Genomic DNA, 11,962 nt, shown 5'->3' on the forward strand with positions numbered 1-11,962 from the left:
AGTGCTGCAGTTTCTAAATGACACTCTCATGAGCATCAGAATAATAAAAAGGCAGGCATCTTAAACCTCCCACCCACTCAGGGTCTGTTCTCAATGTCTCCTCACCAGGGGAAGCGACTAGATTTTAGAGGGGAACACAGTGTAGGTCTCTCCAAAGCGACTAGGGAGAGGAGTCTGGCATCTTGGAGCGACCTAATACTTCATAACTATCCCCTTCCTGTTCTTCAGACTAAGGTGGAAGAAATCTGATATGAGGTGTGATCTCACCAGCTCCCAGAGTCTGAGAGCTCTTGCACAGAATGTCAGAAGGAATGGGCTCCCCTCTCCAGGGCAGCCCAGGAAAGATGTATGGCCATAAAAACACATCAGACAAAAAGGACTGAATACACAGCTTTTATTTTAACAGCTGAGATAAGGCAGAAGTTTATTTTAAACATTTCTTTTTTTGCATTTTCCAAAATTATTGGCAGGCATAAGCAGGTAAGTCACATGATTTTTTGGCAAAGGCCACCTCCACCCTGGCATGTCTCTTGTCAGCATCCACAGCCACTTTGACAGATCCACATCACTTCTGTGCCTTCCCAGCTGCCTACCGAGTAAAAAGCTCACCACGTTTTTGGAAACCACGGTGGGTTTTAGGTATTCATCTGTCTTCTTCCTGATGCTTGGTGTGGTGCTGCTGGGCTTAAGTTCAGAGTCTCCTGCATCCATGACTGGTTGACACCACAGATGGATTCAGGAAGAGGGCACAACTGAAAAAGCCTGAAAAAGAAGATGAACCTCACTTAATCCAGTGTATCCAGGCCACTCTTCCCCCTGCTACCTCCCCAACATAATCACATCTGTTTCCAGCATTGATATAAGAGGTTGCTTTTGCACATCAGTGGACTTGAAATGCCAACTTTATCATTTCTTTCATTCTGTTATTTGCATGAGTCTGTGTTGAGAATCTCTGCTCTGTTCCATTAATGTATTTTCCACTCCTATTTTAATTGCTAAATCGATAGTTTAGATTTTCCTACGTTGGAGGGCAATGTCACTATCATGGCTACTCTTACATATGTTCTCCTCTGTTTTATTGAATAATCAGCTCATTTTACTTCATGGCAAAATCCTGTTAAGGTTCATGCCTGAATTCGGAGATTTATTTTGGGAAGCATTCATAAGATTACAATAATTAATTTTCCTATCCAGGATGAATTGGTATTTTTAGTGTCAAAACAGGAAACTCATAAAAAGGTTTCATGCATTTTTCCCTCTATTTTTAAAAAAGAAATTCACAACTGTTTTGTGGACAGTGTGAACTAAATTTATTATTTCTATTATTTCACATTTTATTCTTAAAGAAGTATATAATATCTTCTTTTGTATGTTTCACTTGTGTCCAATCTTACTTTTTTGTAAAATATTTCGGTGATTGACTTGGTTATTCTAAAGAGACATTCACTTAAGAAGAAAAAGGCATTTTTTCCAATTTCCTTATTTAAATGAATTACAAATATATGAATAATATGACATAAAATGCAGCTATTGAAAGAGATGAAGGGGTTCTCTATGTACTGACATGGAAATGACCTCTAAGAAATGGTAACTGAAGAAAGAAACTTGAAACCAGTATGTATCTTATCATCCCATTTGTCTTTCTTCACAGAGTCATCCATAGCGATAAAAGTAAATGCAAAGAATAAGATCGGAAAACTTTACAAAAACTGCTAAGGCATCTCTTCTGGTGTAGGGGTGTAAGATGGTGGAGTCTAGCAAAGGAAGGGGGATTATCAGTTGATCTCTATAAATGTAATTCTTACTTCTATTTTCTAAAACAAGAATGTAAAAATATGTGTAAGTCAATTCTGTCAAATTCTCTCAATAAACCAAGATTCCTCAGAAGCATAGATTTGAAACACAGAGAGGTACAAACACCAAGGCAGGTTGACCCAGGCACAGCCTCTGTCCTCCAGGGAAGGGAGCTCAGAAGAAAGGTACCCAAAGCCCCAAACAAACGAAAAGTGAACCAGCCTATAAGTGGAGTTCCAAGCAAGAGAGCAGACGTAGCCAGGGCAGGGTCTCTGCCCTGTCTGTGACTGTAAGAGGTTCTCATTCGGGAGGGAAAGAGGAGGTGATGACACCTCTTCTCCAGTCTCTTAGGCTCCCTAGGCCTCCCCTTCTTCCCAGGAGTACATATAGTAACAACAAAGTAACACCACCAGCAATACCAGACCTCTGCTCAGGGGTTCTGCCTCCAGGCACTTCCCCAAGAACTTTACATCCTGCAGCTCAGTGGACCTCTAACAGCTTGTTGGGGCCACTGCCACGCCCACTTATCCAGGACAGGGAACTGAGGCACAGGAAAAGTATGTAACTGGCCCCAGGTCACATAGCTGGTATGTGGCAGAACCTGGATATGAACCCAATTTGTCTGGCTTCAGCGCCCCAGCCCCCACCCCTTCAGGATGCCTCCTCTTGATCCTTGTGGAAGGCAAGGAAAAAATCTTCGTCCTTCCATTTGGTTGAACACTGAACACATATCTCAGTGTCTTTCCATGGTTCTCTATGGGATGGGAGGAAACCTGGGTGACTGAGCCTTCCCTGCCATCCAAGGAAGGGCGTGTGGCCTGGGTCCCTCTTACAGGCACCTGTGCCTCAATTTCCTCAGTGGTTATGTGGGACTGAGGGGGCAGCCAGCGCGGGGCCAAGTCACATCTCCTCATAACAGTCATTTTAGTTCCTCAGGGGAACAGCTCCATAAAGCACACAAAGCCCTGTCCTCGCCATTATCCCTCTGACATCCCGTCAGAATCCATGTCCTACCTCTAGACAATACACACACGGGTCACACTTCAATGTTAACTCTATAGTTGTTCCATATCAGAGACTCGCAAGGTAATACGGCATGAGAAGTACGACCACTCAGCAGAAATTTCTACAATTAAACACCCCGTTTATGTGTACTGTGTATTATAAATGTAGTAATCTCAGAACTGTGGCCAAGGCTGGATGCAGAGATGGGGAAAGAGCAGAAACTCCTACCGGGAGCTGAGTTCCCTCGCACCTCTCTCTGAGTGATTGGATCTTGAGGCCACAATCACTGTCCGTCGCCCAGTGGACCTGTTGAAACACAGAAAACACTGTGAGGACATTTTGGTAACTCCTCCCACAGGAGAAGTTGGAGTGGAGGGATTTTGCTCGAGCCAAGGAAGAGCTCTGAGGCCAAGCTAGCTGAGTATCCTATCCAGGGAACAGCTGTGGAGATGGTACCCAAACATAGGTAGTATGTGCCCCCTCTTCCAGCACCTCTCACTCACCGTATTCAGCTCTGAACATGGAGTAACCCACATGGTTGTGGCCATGCTCGGATCCTGTGAAGGGATGTGATTACTAGGTTCTGAACGACATTGTGAGTTGTCATCACTTCTCTTGGTGCTTAACCAATCAGGCCCTGGGACTCAGGGAAAGAGTGGGAGGAGGAGAGATGGAACTTTTCCTTTCCCTCGTTGCCTTCCCTTCCAGGTCAGTTGCTGCTCCTGCAGGAACAGTGTCTGCTCAGTAGGATGGGAGAGAAAACATCCTGATAAACCAAGATAATGTGGCATCTTTATCTGCCATCAGCAAACTAATTGAACTAATGAACTCCAACCCTGCTGGGTAATGGGAGGGTGAGAACTGTCATTTGTCCAAAGTGGTAAAAATACATAACATGCAGAAGTGGTTAGGAACACAGGCTCAAGAGACAGGTGGTTTGATTTCCACTCTCAGTTCTGTGTGACCCTGGGCAAGTCTTTTAACCTCCCTGATCCAAAGGTTCCCCCTTTGTAAAGTGGGGATGACAACAATACTTCCTTCCCTTAGGAGTTTGTGAGGATTAAATGAGAAGATACTGCTAAAGCACTCAGAACAGCGTCTAGCAGGCAGGTAGTGCTCAGATGACCTTAGCATTCATCATTGTGGTCATCTCAGCCAACCTCTCTGGTTTCAGCAGTCTCAGTTGGATACATATTCAATCCCTTCGGAGTTCACCTCCCCAGTGGCACAGCTCCCTCCTCTCCGTCCCATTTCCAAAGAAGAGGTCTTGGGCTAAGGCAAAGCTCGTGATCCTCACAGTATCAGAAGGGGCAGGGCTCCTGAGTCTCAAGCTGGTCTCCACACCATGGCTGATGGTCAGGCCCTCGGCTGTGCAATTACTTGTGTTCACTCAAAAGAGGATGTTCCATTTGTGTCCCTGGAAGTTCTGCCAGAATCTGGTCTTGAGAACTTTAGCTGAATTATTCAGCCTGCTCCATATGCCCAGAGAAGTAGGACAACTACCCTTGCAGCCATGCCTGAGCTCAATTCCAGTTCTCACAGGGACTGGGGATCCCGAGGTCTGCCTGTGACCCAGATGGGCGCCAGTCTGGGCATCTGGGCTCGAGGTGCTGCTGCTAGTGATACTGGTGGTGCTCAGGGAGTCGTTACCCTAAGCAGGGACAAAACCATGAGATTGCATAGTCTACAGACACACTGACCTGCAGCCTCTGCCCACAGTGTTGTTGGTGGCAGAGAGGTATGTGTGTGTCCTCAGGCAAGAAAATACATTTCTATTAATGCAGCACGGGGCACTGATGTAAAGGTGAGTTTCATGTCCAATTGGAGCAAGAGTGACTATACCAGCAGCAACACCCTGAAATTTAAAGGGTAATTATATACTGCATATAACTGGTATGACATTTATCATTAATTTATAAGGATCCTGACATAATAAAAACATTCTGCTCTCTTACTTTGGAAATCAACTTGTTGTTAGAGCACATTTTCCCAGTTTACCCTGTTGGGTTAGTAACACAAGCACTGACACAAAGTAAATGTGTGTCCAAACCCCAGTGCTGACACAAGCTGTGAGTATGTGGGCCGTGTGTATTGATTTATCTTAGCCACATTTCTTTATCTGTAAACTGAAGGTTACAATTGTTCCTACCCATAATTTGTCAAGGCAAAGTCTATAATAAAGTGCTTTACTCCAGTTTTGATGTTTGCTGACAGATTTCAAGCCCTGCTACCCCTCTTCCTTCTTCCCTACATGTGGGTAAGCTGATAAGAAAGCTTCCTGCCTTTGATGCAGGCCAGAAGTTCAAACCATGCCAGCCCCACCCAGTCGAAGTAAAATCCCTCACCCCAGCTCCATCTCCTACACACAATAAAGCCCCAAAGCCAATCTCCTTTCCCAGTTCTCTCAAGCCATTTTCCGACCAACCTGGGGAGACTGCCCTGCTCTCCTCAGAAAGCCTCAGTATGTGAGTAATAGTCCTGTTAATACTGCCTCAGTGCACGTATGGCATTGTCAGTCTTGGTATCTAAACCAGATTTTGGGTTGAGCAGCATAGAGAGCAGCCTGAAAGTATATCCAGTAACTCCTGGAAAAACAAAAACCTGGATGAGGGGGACAAAAACCAAACAAGAGGTTCACAGTTTTACCCAACTGGAAATCCAAAATTTACTAAAAGAGCTTATACAACAAGCTGAATAGATTATGCTAATCGGCTTTCTCTCTTCTACAACACGGGTTCTGAATTAACTTTGGCTTCTGTTTAAATCCACCAACCGGCAAACTTTCATGGCCTTAATCAGTACTGGGCTTAGGGAACAAATACACTTATACCTCAGGATCTTCATTAAAATTTAAAAAGATACCTATTATACACTTAGGAGAGAGTTACTAAACATGAAATAAGAGGACAAACATATGTGCCTCACTGTCAGAACTGTTGCCTTGTATAAATTCCCCCATAGTCAAATGCCCATTAGCCTAAAATATGCTATAATGGGCATGGATGTTCCGATTCAATGAATCACACATTAAAATTAAGTCTTTGGCACAATTGGCTTTACAAAATGGCACCCCTTGGACCTTCCATCCCACACAAAATAGTTAATACAGCCCTATATAAATTAAAACAGGTATTATGGGTTGAATCCCCACTCCAAAATAATATATGGAAGTGCTAACCCACTGTATCTCGACAGGGACCTAACGCTACTGGTCCCATGTTTCCCTGCCAGCCCAATATAGCCAGGTGCAAATTATAAGTTAACTGTACAAGGACATAAGTGTACCTTGCCCTGGGATTATTCTCACTCACAATTCCCAGACATGAGCCATTGCGTAGACCCAAAGCCCCTAGTATGCCAGGGCAGCCTTAGGAAAGGACCTCCTACAGCTCTCGTGAACCCTCCTGCTGGTCTTCCCCCAAACTCGCCTGAACAGATTGACTCTGGCAGCTGTGTAATGGAAAGCGGAACCATTGCAAAAGTTTCAGGGGCTGGCCCGATGGCATAGTGATTAAGTTTGTGCACTCCACTTTGGCAGCACAGGGTATATGGGTTTGGATCCTGGGGGCAGACATATACATCGCTCATCAAGCCATGCTTTGGTGGCGTCCCACATACAAAATAGAGGAATGTTAGCTCAGGGACAATCTTCCTCACCAAAAAAAAAGTTTCAGAGACTGAATACTAGGTGTGAGTCAACCTAAATGACTGGCTGATGGCAGCAGGAACTGAGCCTGGAGTTCTCAGGTTAGCCAATACCAAATCATGAATAGGGTTTCATTTTCCTGCAGACAAAAATTTTCTGGTGACTTCTGTCTGGGTTTCAATCTTGTCTGTGTGACCTTGGAGCTGTATGACCATTGGTAAGTGAACTGTGGTCAAAGGTTGGATATTAGATGGCCCTGAATTCAAACTGCGCATTTGCTATCATAATGCACTTCAGCAATTCTGGAGTCAGCAAGCAGTATACTTTCTCAGGTTCACTCCACTGCTTGTTGGTGGAATGTGAGCCTGAATCCTTCCTCACATACAGACCACGGCCTTGTAGGAAGACACAAGTCTCCGGCAGGTTCATAATAAAATCTCTAGAACAGGGCCTACCAGGGTGCCTGGTAAGCAGTTTTCCAAATACCCCAGGATTTTCTCTTGGCTCAACACAAACTGCACTCCTTTGAGCATCCAGTGACTGAGAAATAGGGATCAGGTTTGCTACTGGGATTCAGTGAAGGACACTGGAGCATAGAGCTGAGGATTCAGTAGAGTGTGGAAGTCCCCCTGAAACACTAGCCTTCATTCCCTTCCAGGGGCCTTCCCACACCCTCTTTCTCAGCTGAACCAGCCCCCAGGACTCCCCTTGGAAGCCCTAATAACACCTCCTGCCAGTGTGAGACCTGTGGATCGTTACTACTGTTCCTTTTGGGTGGTTATTTTACCAACCACACTTAACTGTCTCACATGCACGTCCTACTCAGTGCTCAACTGAAAACTCAACAGGAACCCTCGGCACATCGTCAAAGCTCTGCCTCTCCATGTAGCCGTCTCCTCTCCAGTGCTCTGCCCTACGTATTCTAGTCTCTTCGTCCTCCCTAGACTCCCAGGTCCGTCTCCTCACCTCAAAGGAAATACTGGGCTCTACTTGGTTGCCCGTCTTGACACTGCAGTTTGGAAATCCTCTCATGCCAGTAATATGTGGCAAACTGGGGTTCACCTTATTTGTTTCCCCTCTGTTAGGGCGCACTGTTCTATACTGTCTAACAAATATCTGAAAATAATTACTTTATATATTGTACCTGGATTTTTTATTGTTTTATGGAAAAGATTAACTCCAGTCTCTGTTACTCCAAGTTTGTTGGAAGCAGAAGTATCAGGGTATGCAATTCTACACCCATTGGAATCAACGTGTGGTCAATAACTTTGCACTCCTATTGACTGCCAGCTGCAGGAGAGCAGGACCCATGTTTGCTTTTGCTTCACTGAGTTGTAAGGCACTTATCACAGCGCCTGACTTGGGATTGGATCTCTAGAAAAACTGGTTAAATGAATGTAGAAATAAGTGAATAGAATTCTGTCTCCCTTGTCACATATGGGTCTTGTACCTTTCCTGGAATAAGTTACTTGTTATAGAATCATTCTATCTTTTTGTCATCTTCATCTAATATGTTTTCCTCCTCTCATTTCTTAATTGATTTTTTAAAATCTTGTCATGATTTATCTTCCAGTAACATTTTGGTATAACCATATATAATATAACAGGACATTATCATTAACCATTGGATACAAAATAGCACAAAAACCCCACATTTATAAATTTCAACAAGAAATAACGAAACTAGATTATAGTCCAAAAGAAATCCCAAAAGACAGAGTTCCTCTATTTGGTCAGAAATCTCCATGAAGCAGAAATGAATTGTCACAGAATAAACTGAGTGCAGAGTTCTTATTGATATGTTTTTTCATACTCAATTAAAAATTTGAAAGGCCTTTTGAAGCTTCCTCCTTCTTTCTATTTAGCATTTTTTCAATATACCTAAAAGGGCGAGAGCAAAGGGTTGATAAAATTTTATATTCACAATGCAATTTCTAAAATCCAATAATTGTTCTCATTGTCTGCTTTAAATTCCCAACTCAGCTAGTCTCCATACTGTTGTTCCTTTTTCTACCCTGGAAAGCTCAAAAAAAGCGAAATGTTAATTAAACATGTATTTCATTAAAACAGTTCTTTAGAGAATTTCTTGACCATTTATTATTTAGATTTTTTACACTCTTAGTTGGCTCATATATTTCTTTTAAAATGAAGGTTGGAATTAATCATTTTGATAAAATTAATTCTTTTTAGGTAAAAGACTAAATCTTTTCATATTTAACACAAAGGGAAAAATTAATGTTCCTTTGGTAAGTATAATATTTCTTAAACTATAACTTAAAATTTTAAAACAGGCTTATCTTATTTTGTATTGGAGATATGTTTCTTGCAGATGGAAGCACTAAGAAAATCAGTACTATTCAGTGATTACAGCATAAGCCTTTTGGAGATGCTTTCTAGGTGTCGTAAATATTATGTATGATCAACATATAATTAATATGCAATTCAAAGTTTATTACCTAATGTCTTTTTCTCCTCTGCCTTCTTTATAATTTGTTTAATAGTGGATTTCGCTAGGTCTGGAATATGACCCGCTCAGATACACCTGATGTTTACCCACTTAAAATCTGCATTTTTGGGGCCGACCCGGTGGCGCAGCGGTTAAGTGCGCACGTTCTGCTTCTGAGCGGCCCGGGGTTCGGATCCCGGGTGCAGACATGGCACCAGTTGGCACGCCATGCTGTGGTAGGCATCCCACATGTAAAGTAGAGGAAGATGGGCACGGATGTTAGCTCAGGGCCAGGCTTCCTCAGCAAAAAGAGGAGGACTGGCGGTAGTTAGCTCAGGGCTAATCTTCTTCCAAAAAAGAAAAAAATCTGCAGTTTTAGCAGCCTTTAATCATCAAAGTAATTCCTTCTCTGATTATGCAAACTACTTGCTGTGGAGCAGCAGACCACAATAGGAAACTAGAAAGTCAGTGGCAAAAGTCCTCCACAGAGTAAACAAAACAAACTTGTTATGGACAGAATGTTTGTGTCCTCCTCAAAATCATATGTTGAAATCCTAACCCCTAATGTGCTGGTATTAGGAGGTGGGGGCCTTTGGGAGGTGACTTGGTCATGAGGGTGGAGCCCTCATGAACGAGATTAGTGCCTTTATAGGGAGCTTAAGAGACCAGAATTCTCCTCTTCTGTCAAGTGAAGACACAGCAAGAAGACCTCTGTGTATGAACCAGGAAGTGGGCTCTCACCAGACACTGAATGTGCTGGCATCTTGATCTTGGACTTCCCAGCCTCTAGAACTATGAGAAATAAATTTGTGTTGTTTATAAGCCACCCACTATATGATATTCTGTTAGAACAGCCTGAATGGACTAAAACAAAACCTGTTGGCAAGTGCCTCTCAAACTGGGCAAAGTGATTCTGTTTTGGCTGGTTTGCATTCACAGAGTCTTGTTTCTTTCTGTGTCTACTTATCCTTGTACTCTTGCTGTCCATTGTGTTTAAAAATATATTTATAAGAATAATTTGAGACCTAGAATGCAACCACTTTCCTCCAGAGAGAATTTTCTTTTGCTTCTGCCAGATGCCTGGGGTCATTACTACATAGGATCTAAGAAAACCAAGTTCAAAACTTGAGGTCCACTACACGACCCAGGGCCTTTGAAACTCAGCTATAATTCCACCCAAGATTAAGTCTACTTCCTGTTCTTACAAACCATTAGGCTGTAACAACCCAGAGGCCCAGACTATTGCTGGTAGGGCTGGAATCCCCATGTTGTATGGCTCTGGATGCTTTCGCCTTGTCAGACAAGGATGTCAAACCTCACTAGGCTGACAATTTCCCTTAGGGAAATAGTAACTTCCATGCTCCTGCACTGATTAGATTCCTATTTTCCTCTCAATTTTAAAATTCAAAATGATATGTAAAACCTCAAATATACAGAGAAATTGAACAAATAGTACCATGAACACCCAAATATTCACCATCTAGACTCAACAATCATTAACATATTGCCGTGAACATTGTGCTGAACATTTCAAAGCCATTTTCCCATCTCATGACACTTTATTCCTAAGTTTTTCAGTATATATCTCCTAAAAACCAGCACATTCTCCTACACAAACATAAAACCAGGTTTCCTCCCCAGCAAGTAAGGTGCTTGAAAGTCATTACTCTCATCCTCATAACAAGAAAAAGATGAACAAACTAAAAATCAACAATGCTTTACAAAAACATTACAGAAATGATGTCACAAGGCAAACCACTGACCCAAACATTGGAGTGAGAGGTAAATGTAGAGAATCTCAGCTTACAAGGAGCAGAAGCCCAGGAAAAGCTAGCTCCTGCAGCCACACACACACATCCCAGAATTCCTCCTGATCTATCAAGCAATGCCTCTCTCCAGGATCTATACCTCTTTCTGGGAGTGTTTCTGGAGTGAAGGGAGGAAGGAGCAGAAAGATGGGTGTCTCCACACAGCAGGTCACAAGGCTCTGTCCACTGAGCGCCACCCTGTGCTTCTGGGCAGCGAAGAAGGAGCCAGGCTGCTCAGGCCCACATCCCACTGCTGCCTCTCCTTGGCTTAGGGCACTCAGGCGAGTTCTCCACCTCCTTTGGCCTCAGATTCCTCGTGTACAGAACGTGAAGTGCTCAGCACAGTCCCCAGCACAGAGTGCACACTCCACAGTTGTCAGCGATTACTAATACATACCTGAAGGAAACAGCCTGCCTTCGTTCTCCCCAGCGCTCTCATTTTCTTCACGCTGACACCTGAGAAAGGACAGGCCGTGGTCTCTACACTCCCGTCGTGACCTATTGCTGCCCCGATGCACTCACAACGGCCAGCGATGGCCTGAGCCCGGGAGCACTTCCAGCCCACTGCGCTGGGCCCCCGCGCCCCCCACTCCCTGTGGACCTCCCTCAGTGCCCCAGCACTGCTCTCACCTGGTTCTCCTCCTCGTCCTGATTGTTCCCTCTGCAGGACAACAAGGGCACACAGGCTTCACCCACAGGGCCCACCATCTGTCACCAGGATTTCTGGGCAGCGCCCTCTTAGCTGGTCTCTCTGCTTCACCCCGAGGCCAACTCCAGCCTCCTCACCACCAAGCAGCCACAGGGCTCCTAGCAACACGCAATTCAGAACTTGTCACTCCTCTAAGAAGCCAAGCCTTCGGGGACCTCAGATCTCACGTACAGCAAAAGCCAAAGAATTTCTAGTGGCCTACGAGGCCCTGCACGGCCTGGCTCCCTGTTACCTCTCTGAGCACATTTCCTGCTACTCTAGCTCTCACTTCCTCTGCCCCACCACTGAAGTCCCATGGTGTTGAAATCTTAGACTTTGACACTGTTCAGATGAGTCATACTTAACTCGGGACTACAAGGAATGCTTTAATATAAAGTCACAATAGGCCTGAGCTTCCAGACAGATCTGGCCCAGACTCTGTTTTGAGGCCACAGTGTATGTGACAGCTTGGCTTTTCCACAATATCTGCGGTAGCATCTAGCACTGCACAAAAGCCCTGGCTCCGAGCTGACCACTGAAGTCTCTGAGCGGGGAAGAAGGAAACGGGGAGAGGA

At 44.2% G+C, this 11,962-nt stretch overlaps 1 long non-coding RNA gene across 1 annotated transcript; it reads right to left on the reverse strand.

Annotated features, from left to right (window-relative positions):
- Positions 1–624: 624 nt before the first annotated feature.
- Positions 625–11,642, reverse strand: LOC124233645 (uncharacterized). The gene is made up of 4 exons (XR_006887112.1): positions 11,330–11,642; positions 11,097–11,155; positions 3,028–3,105; positions 625–762 (listed from the first exon to the last, which is right to left on the reverse strand). It is a non-coding gene; the product is annotated as an uncharacterized LOC124233645 (long non-coding RNA).
- Positions 11,643–11,962: the final 320 nt, after the last annotated feature.

Source organism: Equus quagga, unplaced genomic scaffold, assembly GCF_021613505.1.
Source record: "Equus quagga isolate Etosha38 unplaced genomic scaffold, UCLA_HA_Equagga_1.0 208638_RagTag, whole genome shotgun sequence".
Lineage (NCBI taxonomy): Eukaryota > Metazoa > Chordata > Mammalia > Perissodactyla > Equidae > Equus > Equus quagga.